This window comes from Lissotriton vulgaris, chromosome 3_1 (assembly GCF_964263255.1).
Source record: "Lissotriton vulgaris chromosome 3_1, aLisVul1.2, whole genome shotgun sequence".
NCBI classification, from domain to species: Eukaryota; Metazoa; Chordata; class Amphibia; order Caudata; family Salamandridae; genus Lissotriton; species Lissotriton vulgaris.
Window position 1 is genome coordinate 1,290,518,625 of NC_141689.1, and position 26,987 is coordinate 1,290,545,611.

Consider the following 26,987-nt stretch of genomic DNA (forward strand, 5'->3'; position numbering starts at 1 on the left):
TTTAAACCATTTACAGGGGCATTACCGGCCTGCAGGTGTGGACACTCGTCTCTCCAATGCCCTATCTGGCCGCACCCATGGCACGGGAATTTCTTCATGGCCTCTTCTCTACTCATTTTAGTTCGGGGTTTTCCTCCTCCTCCCCCACCAGTGGTATTCTGTGAGTTCTTATTAGAATTCAAATTACTTAACTGTTGTTCTTGTTGTTCAGCCAATTTCACCTGTGCCCACATTACCTTCTCCTTGAGGGCCTTCCTTTTGTTTTCGATTTCATCTTCGCAGTATTTTGCATATTTCAAGACATCATCTATTGGTTTTCCCTGCCAACTGATTTTATTGTCTCTAATCCATTGGGAAATTTCGGGCCTTAATCCTAGCACAAATCTGTAACTGAAATGTGTCATGTCTTTCATGTCCACATTGTCGATACCGCTGTATGTTTTAAACACTTGCAGTAGCCTTTCATAATAGGAGTGAACAGTTTCATCACGTTCTTGGGTGGTTCTATCTATTCGGGTCCAGTCTGTTTCCTTTGCGGGAACCTTTTTCTTGAGATATTGTATGACTTGTTCATACTTCCTCATCACTTCAGGTGCAGGCGCACCTGTTTTCTCATCTCTGGGAAATTCCTCACTGGGCCAATCAATTTCAATTTTACAGTCGGTCCACAGATCTACAGGGACCACAATGTCGAAAAACCCATCCAGGTCTTTCAGCAGACATTTCTGAACTTTTATGAAGCGTTCTACCTGCCTGTACCAATCAACAGGCTTCTCCCGTAATTTCGGGAAGTCATTTGTAAATGACACAATATCCTGTCGGGACCAAGGGACATGGACATATTTTCCTCCCGGGACCTCCCTCATGGGGCACAATTTTTCTGTTGGTGTTACTTCCTTTAATACGAATTCTGAAGTTACTGACCCAGCCCTGCTGCTTTCCTTTTTCTTTGCCCACCGGGTCCTCCACTTCCCCACCTCGCCCCACTTCTGCAGGAGTTTCAACAATTCTTTTACTTGGATCTGTTTTCCCATCACATTCAGGCTTTCTAAATCTTTGTCTGAGAAATCCACTCTGTAAGGTTTCTGAAGAATTTTGGAGCGACTAACATCAATTCCCATTTCTTCTGCTGTATCCATTATCTTTTCATGGAGCAACCTAGCGCTCCGGGTAAGATTTTTACTGATAAACAGTAACTCTTCTTCATTATACGAGCTTAGGCGCTCAACTCCTACGTTCCCAGCCATCATTTCTTCTATTTCTATTCTCAATTTATATATTTCCAATGCTCTGGGTTGGGGAGTGACCTCTTTCTCTAGCTCCTTTGTCCATTTGTCCAATTCTTCTGGGGAAACCAAGGTGGCACTCTTAGTCCCAGTTGCACTTTCAATCAACTCTTCCTTTTGTCTGGGCTGACTTTTTGTCCCTATTATACTAGCCCTCGATTCTCTAATGGGCAGATCCATCAGAACCACAGATTCACACTCACTCTCTTGATCCTCATCTATGAATACCTCCTTCCTCGGGGTCGGGATGCTAGAAGTAGGCAGCATTGAGGTGACAACAGGAGGATGGGGACTAGTCATGTCATTTCTATACAGTGGAATAGCTGGACCAATAGTTACTGGAATAGTCAAGGAATCAGGATGGGGATGCATCTGGGCAATGGTTCGAACTAACTCATCTCGCTGTTTAGACAGGGCCTCTCTCTCTTTTTCTCCTAATACCCTTCCGGCAGATTTGTCATGCAATACTTGAGGTACTAAGGACGGATAAATATTCGGAGCTGTCGGAGTGACCAATCGAGGTGGATCTTCTCCGAATGGCTGATAATTCGGGACTGTGGATTTAGGTCTGCAAAACCCGTCCCTTTCACTGGTTTTACTGTCTGTCCCTGTTCCATCTGTATTACTGTCCCTCCTACATCTGGGATAATTTGTAAAGGGATTTCGAGAGGGCACAGGTTCTGAGTCTGCATCATAGGGAGGTGGATTTTTCATTAGCAAATCTTCCAAGTGTTCATCATCTAAGTCCCCCATAGGTGCTAGGTGATGGGTCTTTTCTTTGCATTTTCCTTTCCTTTCTTCCAACACCCCCATCATAGGGAATAGTCCTTCAGTTAACATAGATTGCCTCCACTGTTTCATTTTCTGCTCTTTGGTTGGCGTTGGAAGCTTAGGATACCATTTACTCACTCCCTTATCCATCCGGGGTTTATCTCGCTCTGCAGCCTCAATCTCCCATTCCTCCAGAGCTTCGTACTGGGTCAACCTAGGTCTAGGGTGTAATTCATTCATACGGGTCCTTAAGTTAAACAGGATCCGACCATTAAAGGTACCTTCAACAGGGAATGCTAGAACTCCGTCATCTACAGTATATTTTGCCCAATTTTCTAACCAGACACAAGTGTGATACCCTTTATCAAACATCATGAAAGAAGCAGGAGTATTCGGCGGGGGAATGAGCACACCTTCCCTCGTCCTAATGGGCTTGTCGGGTTTGAAGAAATTCTTTACCTTGTCAGTAAATGACATTTTCCTCTTTATTCCATACATCATGTGTGGTCTACCTCGTCTAAGCTGATCCTTATAAAATCCTAGGTATTTGGGATGAGGTATAAAATCTGGATACCACATATAATCTTCGGGACTCTCTTCGAACTCGGCTTGATTAATTTTGTTTACCTTTGTACTTCCAATGCTAGCGCGATTTTTATTTCACAATACCCAATCAGGTCTGTGAATACAGAAATTCTTAACCAATGGGTGCGCGGCCTTTCACGAGAACAAGTCTCACGCTCCGGCACTCACCCCTCCTTCACAAATTCAGCTTCACTACACACCCGCTGTCTTGACCAATACCAGCGCGGCACGGAGTGACGTCAGAGCAGCTCTCCGACTGACTCCCTCCTTCACAAGGTAACGGAAACTTTTAACTTTTCCTAAAGTGCAAATGTAAAACTTAGTTACTAACACACAACGTCTGCCACTATGTCTGAGTGTTCTAAAGAGATAGAAAAACTTCCTTTCACTGCAAGTAAACCACTTCTGTCTACTTCTCATTCACTCTGGGTAGACTTCTTTGCCTAACCTCACACTCGAGTAATATAGAACCCGTTATTCTTCCGACTCATCCACTTTCGTCAGGGATATGTACTGAGCCGGGATTTCACCAGTGAACTATTTTACGTACCAGTCAAGCCTCGGAGACCCTACTACTCCTTTCCGTATGCGACCCTTACTAGGTGATATCGCAATGAAAGTTTTATACCGGACTCGTAGCTATCAATTATTCAGATATAACAAAGATCCTAATTAGTGCTTCCAGTTATTCTTTTAACCCTGCACTAATGATTCAGACCCTAGTGACTTCAACAGCTAACCGGATTCTGCTCACCGTTAGCTAAAATACTTCCCCGGGGATTCGGACTACACTGAACACTTACAAACAATCCTGGGTTAATTCAACATGTAATATCTATAGCAAAAATGCAAAAAAATCATATACTTTTACACATAAATCCTTAAAACATTTCAAAATATTTCAAACAATATAGTAGAAAATCAGCAGCACATTTTATGTTCACGGTTTGTTTCTTAATTTCCCTGTCTACCTAATCTAACTAGTCCAAACCATACTACTGCTACCAGAAAATTACTGATAGAGCGCGCAGTTCACCCGGGTCACCAATTTCTTACACGCACTGGGCCCCGGCGTGCATTCAATTTCAATTAGTGATTCCTGTGAACCGGGTGAAACCCTGTCACGCTTCTATGAGTAATAAATGGTTCAGGATTACCTCTGCTTACCATGCACCTGACTTACCACAGGCACAAACTTTCGACGGACCTGGAGCTAAAAGGGAAAATAGTAGACAGGAACCTAAAACATTTCTTTACGGCAGTACATACTTATTCACTTTCTATAAAATGACCACAGACACCTGATGAAGTTTAACACTTTATATGAAGATTCAAAGAGAAGATGCCAAGACAATAAGCGATATGCAGAATAATATGTCAAACATCAATATCAACACCAATAGGTAACTTTGCACAAAAAATATGACCATTAGGATATATGGGAAGACTAGAGGTAGGTTTCTTAGAACAGAACTAATCACTGCAATTATATACTAAGACAAGAGTTATGGATGGACCTAAAAACATGTACTTATCCTTATCACTTTAGACTATTCTTGCTAAGTTCACTGCAATCCACTAAAGGAAAGGGCAAAATGGGAACAAGCTATTACTTATAATAGAATCAATGAGCTCCTAAAGGAGGGGGGGGGAGAAGGAACCAACTAGATCAGACACATATACTTGATGTTTCAACGGCAATAGAGCAAAATCACAGGTAAAATGCTTTAATAGATTATACGAGGGAGAGAAAGAAAGAGATAGAGAGATAGAGATACGCAAACCCACAATCAATATTTACCTAATTCAGATTGAAGACCAACCCTGGCCACGGGTCAGTTGGGAAGACGGGGACAGGGACCCTCGGAAAAGGAACACCAGATGCGAACAGGTACAACCCCCGGACAGACCAGGACAGGATACCCCTCAGGTTCGGGTCAAAGGACTGGGCCTCCCAGGGTACGACCAACACCCACAGCTTCGGACAGCAACGCCTGCGTTACCCCCTTCTGCAAGTAATCCGCCAGAAACCCCGATTGGATTTTCGAATTTCCCAGCAAAGTGCTTCGCCAGCACTTAGGATTTTCCACCCCTTAGGAGTTTGTGGAAAGTATGGACAAAGTGCTCCGCAGCACTTTCAGATTGAGCACCTATTGAGATCGTAGGGTCAGTGACAGGTCTGCTACTCGGACAAGTCGGACAATTTTCCTAAGCTAAACTAGGGTAGTTATACAGTTTTGGGGACCCTCAGACCACCCACTAATGTTGCAAGTGACAGCTTCTCATATTATGATTGGTCAAGAGAGGTGGTGCGATCATTACCACCTCCTAAATTCAGCTTTCTCATATTTAATATTCAGATTTTCACACCCGCCCCCCGGGTTCACTTTCCCAGGCATAGGAATACAGAATACAATACAAGAGTACAGTATATAGCAACAGTGTATGACAGTTCAAGGTACAATCTTGCATCTTCGGGATGGGTTCCCAGGCGCATCGAGCTTCAGGAGCCAGCTGGCTAGTTTTAGCTTCTGCGCAGTTAGGACTTTCCCTGGTCAGCTGACAGGGTTCAGAGGAGCCTCAAGATGGCGTTGCTCACGTATGCCCCAACCCACAAAGACGCGGTACATGAAAAGTAAGCGAGAACAAATTAAAATCACATCCAAAATGATTACACTGTATACCATGATAGAACATTAACCAACCCTTACTTTATAATGACTATAGCATTATGGTTTAGTGCGAAAGGACAGATAGGCTAAAGCAGCGGTAGCAAGCAGAAAGCGTGGTGAGAGACAAGCGGCCATTTTTGCAACAGTGCGCATGAGCACAAAACTCCCTCCAGAATGCGAGTGCGTCACATCACATGGGTATGACCGACGCATGCGCAGACTGAATTTCGGCGAAGCAGCCATTTTCCTTAATGCAAGCTTCGTTAATATGAAAAAGACATACAAGCAAGCATCCGGGGACACCCGCGTGTTTGGGAAAACGTACAATAAACGACAAACAATGATTTTAGTAGTATTATACATTTGGCGAGGTTCTTGCACTGGGCAAGGCGCTTCACGTGCGAATCCTTGCTCCATCACTAGAACTAGTGAGCATCATGTACCAGGCCAATTTCTCACATTGGTGAGCAGTGGTTGGGAGTTGAGCTTGCTGTTGTTTTACCATTACAATCTTTGAGAGTATCATTTGAAAGATCATACAGGTACCTGCTAGGTACATATAAAACAAGACTAGTATACTTAAGTTCTACTGAACTTAGTTGTTGTAGAGGATAGGGAGTAGCACACCCTGACTACAACTACTAGATAGGTTTAGTAGGTAAACACCAGTGTAGGTAGATTGCAACATATCCACCCACGCTAGAGCAATGTCTGGAGCAGAGGGGTCCACTGGACCTGTCCCTGTTGAGAGTGACCCTCCAAGGGCACCATCCAAATTTGCTATGCTTAATTTTAAGGAATTGAGGCTGCTTTGTGCCTCAAGAGGTCTCAAGACGGGTCCAAATCTTACAACAGACCACCTTAGAGAGCTTTTAGACCAGTCTGAAGCTCTAAAGACCTCTAAAGCAGACCCCACAGGGAATGATCAAGGAGGCTCTCCCACTGAAGATGACAATACTAACACCCCTGTACCTGTAGTCCAGATAGATGAGGATGACCAAGTCACTGGAGATACTCAGCCTGATGAGGAGGAGGAAGAAGAGGAGACAGAAGGAGGGAGCAGTGACTCTGATGATGGTACACTTAGTCAGGTGCCAGCCAGCAGGCTTACCCAGGCTAACTTAAGTGTATTTGGGACTGAGCTAAGGATGACCTTACCCAGACCCCCAAGTGGACCTACCCAGGAGCAAAGGAGGAGAAGGAATCACTCAGGTGAATCCAATACCTCCCAAGCTTCTAGAGGCTCTCATGGTCACTCCAGAAGGGGGATGACTAGCCCTCAGAGAAAGGAACATGAGGCCAACATGAGAGAGGCTGAGCCTAGGATCCAGAAGAGGGAACTAGAGGTTGCCCTGGCCCAAGAGAAACTTGCTAGAGCAACACAGCCTAGAGAGAGTGGGTTAGTACCCACTGGTGGCAGCATTATCCCAAAGGATAAAGACAGGTCCTATGATAGTTGAAACCAGAGTAAGATTGTGCCCCCCTACAAAGATGTAGATGATATCCACAAATGGACAACTGCACTTGAGAGAGCCTGCAGAGTACAGCAGATCCCTCAGGAGCAGTGGGCAGCAATCGTGTGGCTCTCCTTTGAAGGTAGAGGCCGAGACAGACTCCTCACAGTTAGTGATGGGGATTCTAGAAACTACCCGGTACTGAAGAGTGCTCTGATTGATGGGTTAGGCTTAACCACTGAACAGTACAGGTTAATGTTCAGAGAGACCCAGAAGACACAGACTCAGGACTGGTCTGAATTTGTTGAATGTGCCACTAAGGCGCTGGAGGGCTGGTTGCTGGGAAGTAAGGTTACAGACTATACAGGATTGTATAATTTAATTATGAGAGAGCAAATCTTAAGTAATTGTCAAAATCAGCTTCTACATCAGCACCTGATGGACTCTGATCTGACCTCTCCACAAGAATTGGGTAAGAGGGCAGACAAATGGGTCAGAACCAGGATCAGGCCTAGGAACCAGGGTGGTGACCAAAAGAAAGAGACTACCAAGCCTCAAGAGAAAGGTGGGGATAAAACTAAAGAGTAGACTTCCCCAGGGCCCCAAACCTCCAATGAAAAGGGTGGGCCCCAGAACACTTCCTCTACAGAGATAACGCCTTACTGCCATACCTGTAAACAGGTTGGACATTGGAAAACAGACAGCTGTTGTCCCAAGAATGGTAATAAGGAAAATATACCTCCAGGTAATGCTCCAACACCTCCTGTCACTGTTAGCAGTGGTCCCCCAGGTGGTGGGAGCACCCCCAAGAATTTGGGTGGGTTTACCTTTGGAGCTCATGTGGATTCTGGTCTAACCAGGTCCCCTACCTCAGATACCCTTGTCTATGAAACTGGCATAGGGTTTGCCAACTTCACTGCTTGCCCAAACACTTTGAGCAAGTACAGACAGGAGCCCCTCATCAATGGCTTGAAAGTTGAGGCCTTCAGAGACACAGGGGCTAGCATCACCATGGTGGCTGAATGTCTAGTCCCCTCAAGGCAACTTTTACCTGATACCACATATCAGGTGACAAACATTGATGGAATAGAAACCAAACATCCCATGGCAGTAGTCAATCTTAGCTGGGGAGGTGTCACTGGCCCAAAGAGAGTGGCAGTGTCAGCAAACTTGCCTGTAGATTGCCTCCATGGTAATGATTTGGAAATCTCAGCCTGGGCTGAAGTTGAACAGCAAACCCATTCTAGAATGGTAAATTTCCATGGAAAGGTTAGTGGGTCTGTGATGGCTACAGCCCCAATCCAAGATGTCCTTCCTGAAAAGGTTGGTAGGGCTGAGCAAACCTCAGCCCCATCTTTAGATAACTTCCCTCCTGGAAAGATTAGCAGGGCTGTGATGGTAACAGCCCATACCCAAACTGAGTCCCTTCCTGAAAAGGTTGGCAGGGCTGTGATGGCCACAGCCCAAACTCAAACTGATACCTGTGTTGTTAAGCCCTAAAAATGGATCACTCCACCCAAACAGAGAGCATTGAGGAGGAAGAGAAATCTCCCTCCCACCAGACTTTAGGAAAGGATCAGCCTCCTCAGGGAACTGATCTTACCCCTGATGAAGGAACTGTCCCAGAGGTTGTTAGGCCTAGCCTGACAGAGCCCCTGATGGCAGTGGACCCTTCTCAGGTGGGACCCAGTCTGGAGCAGGTAACTTGCCCCTCTCTACCTTGCCTTACTCATCCAAGGGCTGCAGAGGACAAGAAGAACAGTGAGCCCCAAAGGGCCCCCTGTCAAATAAACCTCCCCCATCAGCAGATTAGGGGCACCAAAGCTAGCAGCCTTAGCCAGGTGAAAACTTTAAAAACTCCTGAGGGATCCCCCTTAAAAGTAGTTAGGGACCTCCCCCAGATGGATATTGTTGGGCACAGCCAAACCTGGGACCCAAAGGGCCCAAACCTGAACTGTCCCTCCAGTAAGCCAACCAAAGCTTTAGGTAGCCAGAGGTTGACCCTGAGAGCACAGTGCAACTCAGTCAAAGAAAGAAAGGCACACATGGTGGAGAGTGATTGGAGGAAGATGAGTCCTACAGAGGAATCTCACTTCAGTACTCCATCTCAAAATCAGCCTTTAACTTTGCCAAGACACACCACAGGTAGTCAAGTCAAGTCAAGTCAAGAGATTTATATAGCGCGCTACATACCCATAGGGTCTCAAGGCGCTAGAGGAAGGGTGGGGAATTACTTGTCGAATATCCAAGTTTTAAGTTGTTTTCTGAATGCTAGGTGGTTCTGAGTAAGGCGAAGGTGAGTGGGAAGAGAGTTCCAGGTTTTAGCTGCCAGGTAGGAGAAGGATCTACCTCCCATGGTGGTTTTGTTGATGCGAGGAACAGTGGCAAGGGCTTCGTTGGAGGATCGTAGCTGACGGGAGGGGGTGTAGAAGGACAGTCGTGTGTTGAGGCATTCGGGTCCAAGTTCGTAAAGTGCTTTGTGTGCGTGGGTTAGGAGGCGGAAGGTAATTCTCTTATTTACGGGGAGCCAGTGGAGGATTTTCAGGTGACCAGAGATGTGTTCTTTACGCGGAATGTCTAGTATGAGCCTGGCTGAAGCGTTCTGGATGCGTTGGAGTTTTTTCTGGAGTTTTGCGGTGGTACCGGCGTATAGTGTGTTTCCGTAGTCCAGTCGGCTCGTAACCAGTGCGCGGGTGACCGTTTTTCTGGTTTCGGTGGGGATCCAGCGAAATGTTTTTTTGAGCATGCGAAGAATGTTGAAGCAAGATGATGAAACGGCGTTGACTTGTCTGGTCATCGAGAGTGAGGAGTCCAAGATGACGCCCAGGTTCCGTGCGTGGTCCGTCGGGATGGGTGCTTTTCCAAGGGCTTCTGGCCACCAAGAGTCATCCCAGACGGAGGGGGAGGTGCCTAGGATGAGGACTTCTGTTTTGTCTGAGTTCAGTTTCAGACAGCTGTGCTTCATCCACTCGGCTACTTCTTTCATTCCTTCGTGTAAGTTGGTTTTGGCGGTGTTAGGGTCTTTGGTGAGTGATAGGATCAGTTGAGTGTCATCAGCGTAGGAGATGATGTTGAGATTGTGTTGGCGAGCGATGGCCGCGAGGGGGCTCATGTATACGTTGAAGAGGGTGGGGCTGAGTGACGATCCTTGTGGCACGCCGCAGATGACTTCAGAGGCTTCTGACTTGAATGGTGGGAGGCGGACTCTCTGTGTTCTTCCGGTGAGGAACGAGGTGATCCATTCCAGTGCTTTTCCTTGGATTCCTACGTTTTTGAGGCGCTGTAGAAGGGTGCTATGGCAGACTGTGTCGAAGGCAGCGGAGAGGTCGAGGAGGATGAGGGCGACTGTGTCTCCATTGTCCAGTAGAGTTCGAATGTCGTCTGTTGCTGCGATAAGTGCGGTCTCAGTGCTGTGTTTGGCTCGGAAGCCGGACTGTGAGGGGTCGAGGGATTTGTTGGTTTCGAGGAAGGAGGCGAGTTGGTTGTTGACAGCTTTCTCGATGACTTTGGCCGGGAATGGAAAAAGCGAGATGGGGCGGTAGTTTTTGAGTTTGGTGGGGTCAGCTGTGGGTTTTTTCAGAAGGGCGCTGAGTTCTGCGTGTTTCCAGCTTTCCGGGAAGGTGGCGGAGTAAAGGGAGCAGTTGATGACGTCTCGGAGGTGTGGAGCTATGATGGAGTCTGCTTTGTTGAAGAACTTGGTGAGGGCATGGGTCAGTTGGGGATCCTGAGTGGATGGAGTTCATCAGGCGGATGGTGTCCTCAGTGGAGATGGGGTTCCAGTCATTGAGGATGTTCAAGGGTGCGGCAGAAGGTTGGGTGGGTTGGTCTTCGGGTTGGTTGTCGAAGCTGTTGTGGATGTCTGCAATTTTGTTGTGGAAGAAGGAAGCTAGGGAGTCACAGAGGGCTTGAGAGGGAGTGATGTCGTTGGAGTTGGCTGAAGGGTTGGTAAATTCTTTAACAATGTTGAATAATTCCTTGCTGTTGTGGGCGTTGTTATCTAGACGGTCTTTGAATGCGGCTTTCTTGGCAGATCGGAATAGTTGGTGGTGTATGCGGGTGGCGTTTTTGAAGGCGTCCCTGGTGCTGGTGTTTGGGTCTTTTTTCCAGGCCTTCTCGAGGGAACGACAGTGTTTCTTCGATTTCTTAGGATCATCGTTGAACCAGGAGGCGTTTTTGCTGCCTGGTTTGCTTTGACGTCTTTTCAGTGGTGCTAGGATGTTGGCGCTGTTGGATATCCATTGGGTAAGGTTAATGGCTGCTTGGTCGGGGTTTGAGTAGTGGACAGGAGGGTTTTGAAGAAGCGATGAGGAGATCTGGTTGATGGTGATTTTGTTCCAGTTTCTTCGCATGGTGGGTTGAGGATGGTTGTGGATTGTGGTCTTATTGTATGAGAAGTGAACGCAGCTGTGGTCTGTCCAGTGAAGAGCTGTGGTGTGACTGAAGGAGACATGTTTGCTGGAGGTGAAGATAGGGTCGAGTGTGTGACCAGCAATGTGGGTGGGGGTAGTGACCAGTTGTTTGAGTCCGAGGTTGGCAAGATTGTCCAGAAGGGTGGTGGCGCTGCTGTCATTGCTCTTTTCCAGGTGAAAATTGAGGTCTCCCAATAGAATGTAGTCCTCGGAGGGGAGGGCGTGAGGGGAGATAAAGTCAGTGATGTGGTCACTGAATTGTGCACGAGGTCCTGGAGGCCGGTAGAGGAGGGTGCCTCTGAGTGTGGTCTTGGGGTCGGTGTGGATCTGGAAGTGGAGGTGTTCGGCGCTGGCCAGGTTGGCGTCAGAACTGGTTGAGATGCGGATGGAGTTCTTATGGACGATAGCGATGCCTCCTCCTGTTTGCTCGATGCGGTCCTTACGGATGATCTTGTATCCTTCCGGGATGGCAATGGAGACCCTCAGATACCCTTAGGGTGAGGGATTGCTTAGTGGACCATGAGACAGGGGGTAACCAAGCCAGAGCTGGTACTTCCTTTTATGGCCACTTAGGCAATATAGGCTTACCTGGTCAAGGATAGCCTTATCTCCTTTCGTTTGGGAGGGGTTGTGTAGGAAGGTGGATATCTGACTATGGTTACCCCCAAACTTTTTGCCTAGTGTTTAGCTGGTTTTTGACTTAGTTGGCCTGGGATCCTGCTATTCAGGGCCCCAGGCTAACTGCTCTCTCCTTAAAATGGACTCCATGTACCTTAGGTGCAGACACAATTGGAACTGGTTCACCTTATAGGCCCCTGTAACAGTGTACTACAGGTACCCAGGGCATAGGTGTATCCAAGGCCTACCAGGGGCTGCAGCATGTATTGTGCCACCCTTGGCCTGGCCTCCATATTTCACACAACTGGCTGATCACTCAGCTGGGGTAAGTTGGTGTAATCACCCCTTACTTAGATATAGTATACCTATATCTAAACCTAACTGGACACATGCTAACCTATAAGTCACTCCTATGGCAGGCCTTAACAATCCTGCAGGCAGAGTGCGTGGTTTCATGTGAGATTGTGCTCTAGCATGAGCTGAGCCTGTCTGCAGCTGTCTGGAACAACTCCCTTAGCTGTTCTGAGATATTGCCATACCATATACTCTTAAGTGCATTATAATCCTCGCGGTTATATGCTATCTTTGGTTTGGCTTTATCAAAACATGTCGAGTAAGGTGTCATACGATTTGGAATACTACCCCCTCAACAGTCCTGTTGACTGGGATAGCATTCCACCCTTCTAGAGGGACACGACATGTACATAACCTGAACCCTAGTTAAAGTTAAACTCGAGCCTCAGCGTCACAAAATGGATGCTGCCACCACAGACACAAGTCTGACCTCCTGCTGCTGGGAGTCCTTCCAGCGAGGGAGCCTTGGACAAAGGGTTTCCTGCCTTGGGAGGTGTGAGCACCACCCCAGACAGAATTTTGTGTATTGGGTAGGACATGGCTGAATAGAATCAGACATGCCCGGGGCACACAAGGTGTCGTCGTGCATAAGCCAGTCCAAACCAGTCCTTGTGCTTTCCAGCCCCAGTCCTGGCGCGCAGCTGGACAAAGGAAAGGGGGTGTAGCCGCCCCCCTTCCAGGTGCTAGCAGGTGATCCGACCCTCAGACTGGGAATAAGAGTGGGAGCAGTGCCATAGCACCTCAGATCATCCTGAAATCAACTTGAAACTAAGAAGACGACTGGACTTCGACATTCTGCTGCACAGAAGACTGAAGTGCATCTCCCTTGTGGCCTAGGAGTGGCCACCGTGTGAACACAGGCACCATCCAGCAACTCAATGTCTGCTTTGCTGCTGCCTCCTGCCGGAGCCCGAGCCCAGAGCCTGACGAGACTCAGACTCCCAGACATCTCAGAGCCCGATCCACAGTCCCTGAAAAGAAGAGACCCGTGGAGGCACCGAGAGATGTGGGGCTGGAATTCTCGAAAGACCCCCGAGAAGCTGACTGCGCAGCACCTGAGGCACCCTCGAAGCTGTGCTCCGGGGTTTGAGTAGCCCAACCAACGAGCATCATTTGCACCGAAGATCAGCCCCCCAGCATCCCCACGATCTGTGTGGGGTCCTTTTGCATCTTGTCACTCAAAGCGCCATCCCGGCCACTTGCCACGTGGCTAGCGGCCATCTTGGTGACGAAATCCGAAATCAACACTGAGTTTCTGGTTGATCTAGACTTTCCCTCGCTCCTGTAAAAAGGAGCACCCGCTTTGACCTTGCTGGTCCGAGTGAGAAGCTTGCATCATTTCCTGCGTGACTTGCATTAGCCAAGGCCTGTTTGCTCTGATCAAGAAGCCGACACCGCCAACAGCTAGAACCTTTGAACGACAGTTAGTGACCAATGCCTGGACATCCTTGACCTCTTCGTGTCCACGTGGCTGCAGAGACAATCTTCACCTCATCGCCTGTTTGCACCCAACATCGCCTGGTTCCGTCCTGGTTCCACGGTAGTCACTGGCTAGTGACCTTGAACATTGTCCCCTCTGCTTTCAGGTCTTCACCACTCCAGATCTACCCTTGGATCCACCGGAACTCTTCTCTTCTCAATGCCTGCAGCATCTTCAGCTCCAAGCACCATCGACCTGCATGACGAAACCCGACACTACTTTGCACCCGTACACCCGCTTCCTGTCGGTGAGGTAACTCAGCAATGCCAGTGTTCCTACACTGGTATACACCTCTAGTGTTTAGGTCTTAAGTTTCATCCTTATAGGTCACTCAAAGGTTCCTTAAACACTAACTTTCTATCTTTTACGCACCTTTGACATTGCATTGGTGTATGCATGCACTTTAAGCGCTGCACCCGAGTCCCGCGGGCCTTTCCTGACTTCTTCACTGTTAGTCCCGAACAGCTCCAGCGATTCCCAAGGCCCTAGGCCTACTTCCTTTCAGCTAGGTGGTTCTTATACCACTATTTTAGTATATGGTTTAGGTGGCCCCTAGGGCTCATCCATATTGTGACAACTTTTGTGTATTTAAACTGTGTTTTGTTTTAACGCATTTGCTTCTGTGCTCATAAAGAGTATAGAGGATTTGTAGTAAATAAATATATATATATTTTTCAATATATATCTGTGTGGTGTCCTTTCATTTGTATTCAAGGGGATTGTTTATGGTAAAACAGCTTGCTTCACATGCCTTTACAGAGTTTAGCCTAAGACTGCTTTGTCCACGCTACCTCTAGGATAGCTGGTCTATAAATTTGACTTACAACCAATCATCATAAGGGTTGCTTGGCATGGTACAAGGTGATCACTAGAACTAGTGAGCATCATATACCAGGCCAACTTCTCACAGGGCATACGCCTGGTCAAAGTGCCCTGTTGCAGCGCCATCTCACTGCCGCTGTATCCTCCACACGATCAGCTCCGCCCACTCTCACAGGTCCTAGCAGCATCCCAGGCAATCATTCCCTTCACAGCTGTATGAGAAACCGCTGATGAATCGATCCCCTTGTAGCACTGGCCGACAAAGCCCACTCAAGGTGCAGCCATCTTGCAGCCGGCTAAGCCAAGCATCCACAAATTGTTTTTCAGGTTACGTGGTCAGGGTGGCTTTGTCCAGGAATTGTTCTATACCTTTTCCCTCAGCCAGACTAAACCTGCTATATATGTTATAGTATTGCACAAATATGTTGTGTAAATTCTGTGTTCTTTGTTTCAGTGTGTCATCTTTGTTTCAGAGTGCTCGTACTGTGTGTGCACAGCACTCTGGAGTTACTAGTTGTGCTAGAAGTTACCCCACTGTGCCCGATCTTTGTTCTATCTTTCCATGTATTCTTTGTGAGAAAAAGGGGAAAGCCTCTGCACCACTTCGGCATGGCATTTCTTCAAGCCAGATGGTCCGGTCACCAGACGAAATCTAAGAACACTCTGAACTCCATGTCACTCAGTGTATCCTCAAGCCATGTGAGCTCCAACTGTAGTGACTTGCTGCTGCCAATCTGTTTACCCATACCATGTCCTCTGACCTCTGCTTTAATTGTCTCCCAAACTGTAAATGAGAATGCAGAGTCCTTACTGTGTTGGATGTACTCCTGTATAGTGTTTGCTAAAGAATCTCTGAATGCTGGGTCTTGCAGCAACTCAGGATGAAGCCACCTTGTAGGAATCAGCTACACTCCTTTCCCAGCTTAAGCATATCAGGAGGGGGTGTGGTCTGAGAAGGTGTGAGCCAGGTATTCTGTCCGGGAGGATATTCCCGCCATGGCTGGTGAAACCAATAGGGTATCCAGTCTGACAGGTAAGTGATACACTGGGGAATAAAATGTATACCTCCTTGTTTTTATATGCCTATGTCTCCAAAGATCTAGTAGATTTCAGTTCTCCACCCATTCCCATAAACCACTGGCCACTCACCCTCCGAGTAGGGGAGTCAAAGGGCAGGGAGGTGGACCGATTCAGTTGAGATGTCTATCATGTAGTTATATTCTCCACCTAGTATTCTTTCCATGTGTGTAGTATGGCCCAATATCAGCTCTAAGGACTCCAAGAATGGAATCTGGTTAATATTAAGGACATAAATGCTGCCATTTTCTATTGTTGCCACGTCTAGAGCCTGGTGAATGATTGTGTATCTGCCCTCTTTTTCTAGCCTTTGTAAAGAGCAGTGGATTGGTACCCCTGTCCTGATTCATATAAATGTTCCCCTAGCAAAAGAGGAACAACTGATAGCATAAATCCATCCCCTCCATCTCCATTACAATCTGGAGATTTCGGGTCCAGCTAAGTGAGTTTCCTGGAGTATGGCCAAATCAACACCCCTCCTCTTCAGATACAATATACCTGATATCATTTGCAGGCTGAAAGTACGGCGCTGATATTCCATGTAAGGATGGTATAACTATGGGACAAGGAAGTCATACTGAAGCCAGGACACTTGCTATGACCCTGTCCCCCAAGTACATGACCTGCAGGCTCACATTTTGGCATCTGGAGCTGTACCATTCAAGTGGATCACTTGTGTGCCATGACACCCTGAACATTATGTCCCTGTGGAACTGAAATAAACAGTCCCCAACTCTCAGGGTGCTAAAACAATGGCTAGGTTCCCAAAACTATGCAAACCATTAACATGTGCAACAGTGACCCAGCTGCAAAATCCATCAAGGAACTCCAGTAGAGGGGTCCATTGCATAAACTGGAACAGGCCACCAGCCATTCACCATCTTAGAGGGCAATATATTTTCACTTTGATACTCAGGTCCTCCAGATGTGATGGTAGATGGACTCAGAAGGAACTTTTTCAAAGATTGTTGGCTGAGCGCAGGATCCAGCCCTTGCCCTGGGCGGGGTCCTCTGAAGACAGGTCAGAGTCAGTGCCAGCATGGGATGCGTCCCACAGATGGACCCCAATGTCATGCAGGGTGAGCTACTTATGTGGCTCTGAGCCTCCAGAGCTGCCACCCTGTCAAGATCTCCTAGTCGGGCAACTTCCTGCGGAGCGTGACCTAAATCACCTCTTCAGTCAGGGTGAGGAACAAGTGGAAGTGCCATCTAGCCCATTTGATGTTTATTGATCCAGTTCCATACATCCACTGGGTTATCAAAAAAAAGTTTGCCGTCATCCACAATTAGCTTGAGTCATGACGGGAACAGTAACATTTATTGAAGGCCCAACTCTCTGAGTGCCTGTTTCTCTTCCACTAATGAGGCTCTGTGCATTGAATGGCTAGCATATAGTCCAGGAAGATGGTGAGAGTGCTATTGTCGACCTTTAGAATCAATCAATCAATCAATCAAAGCATTTATATAGCGCACTACTCACCTGGAGGGTCTCAAGGCGCTAGGGGAGGGGGGGTCTGCTACTGCTCGAACAGCCAGGTCTTGAGCTGCTTCCTGAAGGCAAGGTGGTCCTGGGTCAGGCGGAGGTGGGTCGGAGGGAGTTCCAGGTCTTGGCGGCCGAGTAGGAGAAGGACCTTCTTCCTGTGGTGGCTCTTCGGATGCGGGGGACTGCGGCGAGGGCGTGGCCGGTCAATCGAAGCTGGCGTGTGGGAGCGTAGAAGTTGAGGCGGCTGTTGAGGTATCCTGGGCCTTGGATGTGTAGGGCTTTGTTTGGGTGGGTGAGGAGACGGAAGGTGATTCTGTTGTTGACCGGGAGCCAGTGCAGATCTCTCAGGTGTCTGGAGATGTGGCTGCGACGGGGGATGTCCAGGATGAGTCGTGCTGAGGCGTTCTGAATCCGCTGGAGTCTCTTCTGGAGTTTGGCGGTGGTTCCGGCATAGAGGGAGTTGCTGTAGTCCAGACGGCTGGTGACGAGGGCCTGGGTGACCGTCTTCCTGGTCTCGGTGGGGATCCACCGGAAGATCTTACGTATCATGCGCAGAATGTTGAAGCATGACGAGGAGACGGCGTTGACTTGTCTGGTCATGGAGAGGGAGGAGTCCAGGATGAAGCCCAGGTTGCGTGCGTGGACTGTTGGTTTGGGTGCGCTGCCCAGGGCGGGGGGCCACCAGGAGTTGTCCCAGGTGGAGGGTGAAGATCCCAGTATGAGGACTTCCGTCTTGTCCGAGTTCAGTTTCAGGCGGCTGTTCATCATCCACTTGGCTACGTCTGTCATCCCTTCGTGTAGGTTGGCTCTGGTGGTGGCGGGGTCATTGGTGAGGGAGAGGATCAGCTGGGTGTCGTCGGCATAGGAGATGATGTTGAGGTTGTGTTGGTGTGCGATGGCTGCGAGGGGTCGCATGTAGACGTTGAAGAGGGTTGGGCTGAGCGAGGAGCCTTGAGGAATGCCGCAGATGACTTCGGTGGCTTCTGATCTGAACGGGGTGAGGCAGACCCTCTGCGTCCTTCCGGCGAGGAACGAGATGATCCATTCCAGTGCCTTCTCCTGGATTGCTGAGGCGCTGCACTATGGTACGGTGGCAGACAGTGTCGAAGGCCGCGGAGAGGTCTAGGAGGATGAGGGCCGCTGTTTCTCCGTTGTCGAGCAGGGCTCGGATGTCGTCGGTGGCTGCGATCAGGGCGGTCTTGGTGCTGTGGTTGGCCCGGAAGCCAGACTGCGAGAGGTCGAGGGATCCTTTTGTCTCGAGGAAGGCGGCCAGCTGCTTGTTGACGGTCTTCTCGATGACTTTTGCAGGAAACGGGAGCAGCGAGATGGGGCAGTAGTTCTTGAGGTTGGTGGGGCCGGCTGATGGCTTCTTTAGTGGAGCGCTGAGTTCGTCGTGCTTCCAGCTCTCCGAGAAGGTAGCGGTATCGAAGGAGGTGTTGATGATGTCCTGCAGGTGGGGTGCGATGACAGCGTCGGCCTTGTTGAAGACGTGGTGAGGGCAGGGGTCGGTCGGAGATCCGGAGTGGATGGAGTTCATCGTGCGGATGGTGTCTTCGGTGCTGATCGGGGTCCAGGCGCGGAGGGTGGTGGTGGGGGGCGGTGGTTCAGTCGTGGCGTGCGTCGGTTGAGTGCTGAAGCTGTTGTGTATATCCGCAATCTTGTTGTGGAAGTAGGAGGCGAGGGAGTTGCAGAGGTCTTGCGAAGGGGTGATGTTGTTGTTTCTGACGTTGGGGTTGGAGAGCTCTTTAACGATGTTGAAGAGATCCTTGCTGTTGTGTGCGTTGTTGTCCAGTCGTTCCTTGAATGCAGTTTTCTTGGTGGCGTAGATCAGTTGGTGGTGTTTTCAGGTGGCGAGCTTGAGGGCAGTCATGTTGTTCGGTGTTGGGTCTCTGCGCCAGGCTTTCTCGTGTGCTCGGCAGTTCTTCTTGGAGCTCTTGAGTTTGTCGGTGAACCATGGGGCTTTCTTGCTGCTGGGTCTGCTAGGCGGGGTCTTCAGAGGGGCGAGGTCATCTGCGCAATTGCTGATCCACTTCACAAGGTTGGTGGCCGCCTGGCTTGGGTTTGTTGCGCTGGTGGGAGGGTTCATGCTCAGGGAAGTCACGAGCTGGTTGACTGTGATCTTGTTCCAGTTTCTCCGTGCAACTTGTTGCTGGTGGTGGTGGATTGTGGTCCTTCTGAAGCTGAAGTGGACGCAGCTGTGGTCCATCCAGTGGAGTCCAGTGGCGTGGCTGAAGGTGATGTCCTTGCTGGATGAGAACACGGGGTCGAGTGTGTGTCTGGCGTAGTGGGTGGGGGTGGACACCAGCTGCTTGAGACCGAGGTTGGTGAGGTTGTCCAGCAGGGTGGTGGTGTTGCGGTCGTTGTTGTTCTCCAGGTGGAAGTTAAGGTCCCCAAGGAGGATGTAGTCAGTGGAGAGGAGGGCGTGCGGGCTGATGAAGTTGGCGATGTCTTCGCTGAATTGTGTGCGTGGTCCCGGGGGTCTGTAGATGAGGGTGCCTCTGAGGGTGGTCTTGGGGTTGATGTGGATCTGGAAGTGCAGGTGTTCGGCAGGTGCGAGAGTGTCGTCAGTGTTGGTCGTGATGCGGATGGTGTTCCTGTGGATGATGGCAATGCCTTCTCCTGTCTGGTTGACGCGGTCCCTCCGGATGATCTTGTAGCCGTCCGGGATGGCGATGGGGATGTCGGGCGCTGAGGAGGCGTTCATCCAGGTTTCCGTGAGGAAGGCGAAGTCTGGGGCTGTGGTGTCGAGCAGGTTCCAGAGCTCGACGGCGTGTCTGTGGATGGAGCGGGTGTTGAGCAGGATGCACTTGAGGTGGTTGCTGCTGGTGCTCCGCTTGGTCGGTGCTGGTGTGGTGCAGGTCCGAATTCAGGTGAACTTGCAGGAGTGGCAGCAGAAGGGTCCGTGGATGCGTCTCGGGGTGGCTCGATAGCTGCCCGGGATTCGACGACGTTGAGTGCGTAAAGTTCGGTGGTGTCGTAGGTCCGGCGGGTGGGCTGGTGTCGGCAGGAGCCAGGGGTCCTGGCACTGGGCGCGGTCCAGGCGCAGATGGGCGCAGACGGGCTTACCTTTGGCGCTCAGTCGGCGCGCCCACTGCGCGTCAACGCTGCACGTGCGCACGGTCGCCATTTATGGCGAAGTGCAGGGAGGGAGGAGCAGCTGGGAGGCGGGAGCGGGGAGGGCACTGAAGGAAGGGGGCGTGTCCACACTCCCGGTGGCGGGAAGTGGGAAGCGGGTAGCGGGGCGGGTGGGCACAGGGGGAAACAGCACAGGGGGGGCAACAATGCAAGCAGAAGGAAAACAAAGGAATTAAATACAAAATACAGTACAATTTTTACACTAAGCAACCGAGTCGCAGAAATGCGGGACAACAACGAGCGACGGCGGGGGTCGTGGCCAGAAGGAGGGAAGGCTCAGCGAGGCTGAGAGCAGCGGCAGGTGGGGGGCACAAGCAGCGGCAGGCGGAGCGCCTGATACCTTTGCAGCTCATAGCAGAGATTCTCTAGCTCTATAATTGAGTAGTCTGGCTAACAATGGGCATGATTCTGCCCCCAGCATTGGGGGTTTGGCTTTCAATCTGTGCACCCCTTCCAGTACAAAGAATAGGGATAGTCTCTATGGGGCCACAGTGGTGTAGATCTGTGTTGTCAGGTATTCCACCTTGTCATTGTCTTCTACCCCTTCTTGAAGGCCTACAAATCCCACATTGTTGTGTCTACTGTGCCCCTCTGTGTCTGTTGCCCTTTTATCTAGCTGGGCTACTGTTTTGATGAGTGACTCAACCTGTCTCTTCAAACCATCTTTGATAGGGTTCACAGTATGTAAGGCATTTTCATAATTTTCCCTTTGTCCTCTAGTTTGAAATGGTCATCACGGAGAATGCTCATATCTATCACCAAATGGTCTATTTTTGCTTTCAGGGTCTTCCTGTTGGAAGTAATGGTGTTCAGGATACAATGCAGTTTGTCTGGGGCAGGAATCCGTCTGCTTGGTCCCTACTCATTAAATTGTATCTTGTCCACATATGGTGGGGTTCATTCCTGACTCAAATGGGGGCATCCCCCAGGTTCCCTTGTTGATCTGGTAAAGCCAATCTATCACGATCCCCAGGTGCAATCTGCAGCATCCTCTCGGTGCTCTCCATCTCCTTGGCGATCCTCCTTGTGTGGCAGGGTACTGGGTCAGTGGGAGTCTGCTTCAGAGGAGCCTCTGTAGGTTCAAGCAGGGTTTTATGTCAGTGTGGGCTGCCTGAAGGAGGGGGATGTTGGGCCACTGGTGCCTTCTAATGGGGGTTCTGGGTCATTGGTTAAAGAAGAGGCAGGGACGCCTTTGCTGACTCCCTCAGTGGTGACTCCTGGGGCCTATACCCCAGCCATGGGCCGTAGCCGTCCTGTTTGCAATAGGCCTCAATCCCCAGGGTCTCTGTTACCAGTGGTCGGAGCACTGAGCACTGCAGGCTAGTGAGACTTTCAAGGGTCTTCCTTCTTGCCCTGTTCACACCTTATGTTTGTCTTCCTGATCCGACAGGCCTCCATGGGGGCCTAAAGTTCATGGCCTCTCTGAGCCACGGCTTAATAGAGAAGGCAGCGTGTGTAGCCTGCCATATCCATCAGTAGCTCTGAAATAGCGCTGCTTACAGGCTCAGAGGGAACAGCAAGCCCCACCGCCTCTCCTTCTCATCTCTCCTCCACCGTGTTGACATTCGTCTGGGTCTCCAGGATTGCAGGGACCTAGCAGTCTGCGCCATCTCAACAGAGGCAGGCCAGCAGTTAGGTTCATGTGTGATGCACTGCTACAACAGTCCCAGGCTCCCCTGCAGTGATGTTGTCACCATCTTGGGCCGGTTACCAGTTTGGGCTATCCGTCACCTCTCTAATCTTGGTCTGGCCCATCACACTGCAAAATTCATCCTCTAAGCCGCAAGCAAATTTTTGTGGTGAGGCACTGCTTAGTGAGAGTAGGATGGGCCTAGGTAATGACAGGATCACAGTTGAATGGCGAGAAGTAGCCAGAGCTTGCTAAGGTGCAGACATTTCTAATTGTGGCTTGGCCATGACCCCATGATGGTAACCATAATATTCTCAAATGAACCTGCTTTTTAATATGCTTGAATTGTTTTGCTTTGCAGTTGTTATTACCAAAATTGTTTAATCAGTCTATGTTTTAGTGTCCCTTGCTTAGGGTATAAGGTTACCATCATTCTGAAAGGTGTAGTTTTAGTTAACTTCCAATGGTCCGATTGTAAGCAGCGCAAGATTAAAATGGTAGGTAATGGGTAGACCATTCCCTCATGACAAGGAGTAGTCAGTCAGTCTAGAATTTATTATTCAACAGACTCTTAATATCCTATTCCTGAAACATAAATATATTCTTAACGAACATAATATAATACTTTGAATTCATTATGACATCATCCCAATTGAAAGGTTCACTGGCTCAAAATAGTTCAATAATGGAAAATTGATGAACAAAACAATGTCATACATTCACCCCAGTACAGAGATCTGGTCCCAAATCCGTCATTTTTTTGCTCACCATGGCATTCCAGTTTGAACTCAGCCATGTTTCCATGAGGCACTTGGTCAAAACAGATTTGCATATAGCTGTGTCTGAACAGGGGTGCTTAAGTGAGCTAAAGAACGATGATGGATTTAACCAACATCGGTGACTGGGGATGAGCGCCTGAAAAATGTCAGCGGTAGGTCCATCATCTCCTTGTGCTTGCTTTGTTCGCCCAAAGTTCGCAGGGTATGCCCAGATGTGGGTCCCTTGCTCACTTTGCCCGGATTAAAGCTAGCCTGGCTGATGAGTGATATTAGGCCAAAACTGGTCCCAGGATGCTTGTTTCCAGTCCAGGGAAGACATGGGTTGGCAGATTGGGTGAGACTGTTCCCAAGAGGCACAGGGTCAAGACTGATTAGCATATAGCTGTGTCTGAACTGGGGTGGCATAGTAAGCTAAAGAACAATGATGGATTCAGCCCAGATCTGTGACTGGTGGTGAGTGTCTGAAAAGTTTCAGCGCTCCGTTTATCCTCTCCTTGTGTTTGCTTTTTTTGCTCTAAGTTGGCAGTTGAAGCCCTGGCGTGTGTCCCTTGGTCACTTTGCCTGAATTAAAGCTATCCTGGATGATGAGGGCTGTTAGCCTAAAACACTGGTCCCAGGATGCTTGTTTCCAGTCCAGAGAAGACATGGCTTAGCAGTTTGGGCTGTAATGTCCCATGAGGCACAGGCTCATGACTGATTTGCAAATAGCTGTATCTGAACAGGGTTGGCGAAGTGAGCTGAAGAATGATGATGGATTCAACCAAAATCTGTGACTGGAGGTGAGCGTCTGAGAAGTTTCAGCGCTCTGTCCATCATCTCCTTTTGTTTGCTTTGTTTGCCCTAAGTTGGCATGGTGTGCCCAGACTTGGGTCCCTTGCTCACTTTGCTACTGAATTCAAGGTGGCTGACTGATGAGGACTTTCAGCTCGAAATCGGTCCCAGGATGCTTGTTTCCAATCCAGGGTAGACATGGCATGGCAGTTCGGGCTGGACTGTTCCCATAAGGCAGACAGTCAAGATAGATTTGCATACAGATGTCTCTGAAATGGGGTGGCGAAGTGAGCTAAAGAACGATGATGGATTCAACCAAGTTCTCTAAAGTGGGGTGAGTGTCTGAAAAGTATAAGCGCCATCCATCATCTCCCTATTTATTTATTTATTTATTTGTTTATTTTCGAGATTTTTATTGCGCAAACAAATACCCGAAGTTGTCTCGGTGCATGTGGCGGATAGAGAGACCGAGCAGCAGGCTTACTGGTTGAACATCCATGTCTTTAAGAGCCTACGAAAGCTCATCATATTGGGGGCAGTTTTTATGGTTAGTGGCAGAAGGTTCCAAAGTTTGGGTGTGGCAACCAAGAAGCGCCTGTCTCCCCAGGTTGCCGTTCTCGTGCGAGGTACCGAAAGCAGGCAGGTGTTGGCGGATCTCAGCTGTCTCTTGGGGCTATACAACTGGAACGCTTCAATCAGAAACTTTGGACCGACGCCATGCACTGCCTTGTAGGTGATGCAGAGGGCCTTGAATTTAATACGGCCCTCTACTCTTAGCCAATGCAGGTGACGAATGGCTTAGGTGGTTGGCTGACGGCGGGGGATGTCAAGAAGAATTCTTGCAGCCGCATTCTGTATGGACTGCAACTTAGATAGAACGAGTTTCTGAGTATTAAGGAAGAGGGCATTCCCATAGTCAATTTTGGAAAACACTTGCGTGGAGACCAGGGTCTTCCCAGCTGAGGTGGGGAGGTAAGGCAGTATTTTCCTAATTTTCTTTAGAATAAAGAACGCAGATGACATAACCTTGTTGACATGAAGGTTAAATGACAACTTGCTGTCAAAAATGACTCCCAGGTTTATAGCCTTTTCAACTGGGACAGGTGGAGAGCCCAGCTGGTTAGGCCACCAAGTGGAAGACCAGTCCGGGTAGAGTTTACCAAAGGTCATGACCAAGGTTTTGTCTGAGTTAAGCCTCAGACAATTGGAGGACATCCAGGTACTGACAGCAAGCATGGCCCTTTGAAAATTAGCTGTCACCGCTGGTCCGTCCTTGTGGATCGCCAGAACCAGTTGGGTGTCGTCTGCGTAGGATGTAAGTCGCAACCCATGGGCCTTTATTACCCTCGCTAAGTCTGCTACATAGATATTAAATAGCGTTGTACTTAGCGAGGAACCTTGGGGAACTCCACAGGGGAGTGCAGAGACAGGAGAATAGAAGTTACCCAACTTCACTGTCTGGGTACGGTTGGCCAGAAAAGATGAAATAAGATCTCTAGCCGTACCGTTTATCCCCAGGGCTGTGACACGGTCGACCAGAATAGCATGGTCGACCGTGTCAAAGGCTGCGGACAAGTCCAGAAGGATCAGGACAGCCACACCTCCCTGGTCCATAGTAGCTCTGATCTCATCTGAGGCCTTTATTAAAGCGGTCTAGGTTCCATGCCCTTTCCTAAAGCCAAACTGCGTTTCGTCAAGAAGTTGGTAAGTATCGACGAACTCTGAGAGTTGTTTGTTCATCAGAGATTCGCATATTTTGGCAGGAAAGGAGCGACACGCTATTGGTCTATAGCTGGCCAGAGCTGTGGGGTCCAGGGAGGGTTTCTTCAGAAGAGGTTTGATCACGGCCTTCTTCCAGGGATCTGGATAGCGACCAGTTAAGAATGCAGTGTTACAAATTTCCATAAGTGGACGAGAGATCACCTCGCTGAGGTTAGCCATCACTGAGGGAGGACAGGGGTCTAAGGGGGAGCCAGACTTGGTAGTAGAGATAAGTCTGCTGATTTGATCTTGCGTAATGGGAGCAAAGGAAGAGAAGGGATCATGGTCAGTGGCTGATTCTTCACCACTGCAGACTCTGGATCTTGTCCCTACATTCCCTGCAAAGGATGAGTATATATCTTCGACCTTAATAGTGAAACAGCTGGACAGAGCATTACAAAGAGACTAAGAGGGTTCAACCCCAGGTCCCGTAGAGGGGGTGGACAGAGTGGTGACCACTGAAAACAATTCTCTAGCAGAGTTCCTGGCATTCTCGATTTGAGCCGAGAAAAATGCACTTTTTCGGGCAATGATAGCCTTTTTGTATATTGTCAGGACGTCTTTGTAGGAATGCTTGGCTATGGGGCAGTAAAGTTCCTGCAGTGTTGTCGGTGTTTGCTTTGTTCGCCCTAAGTTGGCAGGGTATGCCTAGATGTGGGTCCCTTGCTCACTTTGAAACTAGATTCAAGCTAACCTGGATGATGAGGGCTTTTAGCCAAAAACCGGTCCCAGGATGATTGTTTGCCGTCCAGGAAAAACTTGGCTTGGCTGTTGGGCTGAACTATTCCCAGGAGGCTCATGGTAAAGACTGATTTGCATATTGCTGTTTCTGAACTGGGGTGGTGAGTGAGCTAAAGAACGATGATTGATTCAATTGAGATCTGTGACTAGGGCTGAGTGTCCGGAAAGTTTAAGCACCCTGTCCATCATCTCCTTGTGTTTGTTTTTTTGCCCTAAGTTGGCTGGTTATGCCCTGACGTGGGTCCCTTGCTCACTTAGCCAATGGATTCAAGCTAGCCTGGCTGATGAGGGATGTTAGCCCAAAACCGGTCCTTGGATGCTTGTTTCTGGTCCAGGGAAGACATGGCTTGACAGTTCTGGCTGGACCATTTCCATGACGCATGGGGTCAAAACTGATTTACACATATCTGTTTCTGAACTTCGGTGGCGAGTGAGCTAAAGAACTATGATAGATTCAACCTAGTTCTGTGACTGTGGGGGACTGTCTGAAAACTTTAAACACTCTGTTGATCATCTCCTTGTGTTTATTGTATTCTGCCTAAGTTGGCAGGGTATGCCCAGACATGAATCCCTTGCTTCCTTTGCAATTGGATTCAAGGTAACCTGTCTGGTAAGGGCTGTTAGCTCAAACCATGTCCCAGGACGCTTGTTTCAATTGTACAGGGAAGGCATAGCTTTGGAGTTAGGGCTGGACGTTTCCCATGAGGCACAGGGTCAAGACTGACTTGCATATAGCTGTTCTGAACTTGAGTGGGAAAGTGAGCTAAAGAATGATGATGGTTTCAACCCAGATCTGTGTCTGGGGGACCCTTGCTCAGGTTGTCACTGGATTCAAGGTAGCCTGGCTGATGAGGGCTGAGAGCCCAAAACCGGTCCCGGGCTTCTTGTTTGCCGTCCAGGGAAGATATGGCTTGACAGTACGGGCTGGACTGTTTCCATGAGGCACAGGGTCAAGACTAATTTACACATTGCTGGCTCTGAACTGGGGTAGCGAGTGAGCTAAAAAACTTATATGGATTTAACCCAGATCTGTGACTGTGGGTGAGTGTCTCCTTGTGTTTATTCTATTCGGCCTAAGTTGGCAGGGTATGCCCAGACATGAATCCCTTGCTCACTTTGCCACTGGATTCAAGCTAGCCTGGCTGATAAGGGATTTCAG